Raw genomic sequence first — 384 nt, 5'->3', positions numbered from 1 at the left:
TCCTGCACTTTGTCCAGCTGGACAGCAGCTGATGTCTCTGTCCTGCAGACAACAGATGAGACAATCCACTTCATTTACATTTCAGTCCAGGTCCATTTGTGGCTCAGCATGTCCTGAAACAAATGAACCCCTCATGTTGAGACAATATCCTGTCTTCACGGCTGCAGAGACATTATCCTGTCTTCACGGCTGCAGAGACATTATCCTGTCTTCACGGCTGCCTTTTCCTGTCTTCACGGCTGCAGAGACATTATCCTGTCTTCACGGCTGCTGAGACATTTTCCTGTCTTCACGGATGCAGAGACATTTTCCTGTCTTCACGGCTGCAGAGGCATTTTCCTGTCTTCACGGCTGCAGAGACATTATCCTGTCTTCACGGCTGCA

The sequence above is a fragment of the Nematolebias whitei genome, chromosome 4 (genome assembly GCF_014905685.2).
Source record: "Nematolebias whitei isolate Nwh7 chromosome 4, NemWhi1, whole genome shotgun sequence".
Lineage (NCBI taxonomy): Eukaryota > Metazoa > Chordata > Actinopteri > Cyprinodontiformes > Rivulidae > Nematolebias > Nematolebias whitei.
Note: the sequence above shows the minus strand (reverse complement) of the source record.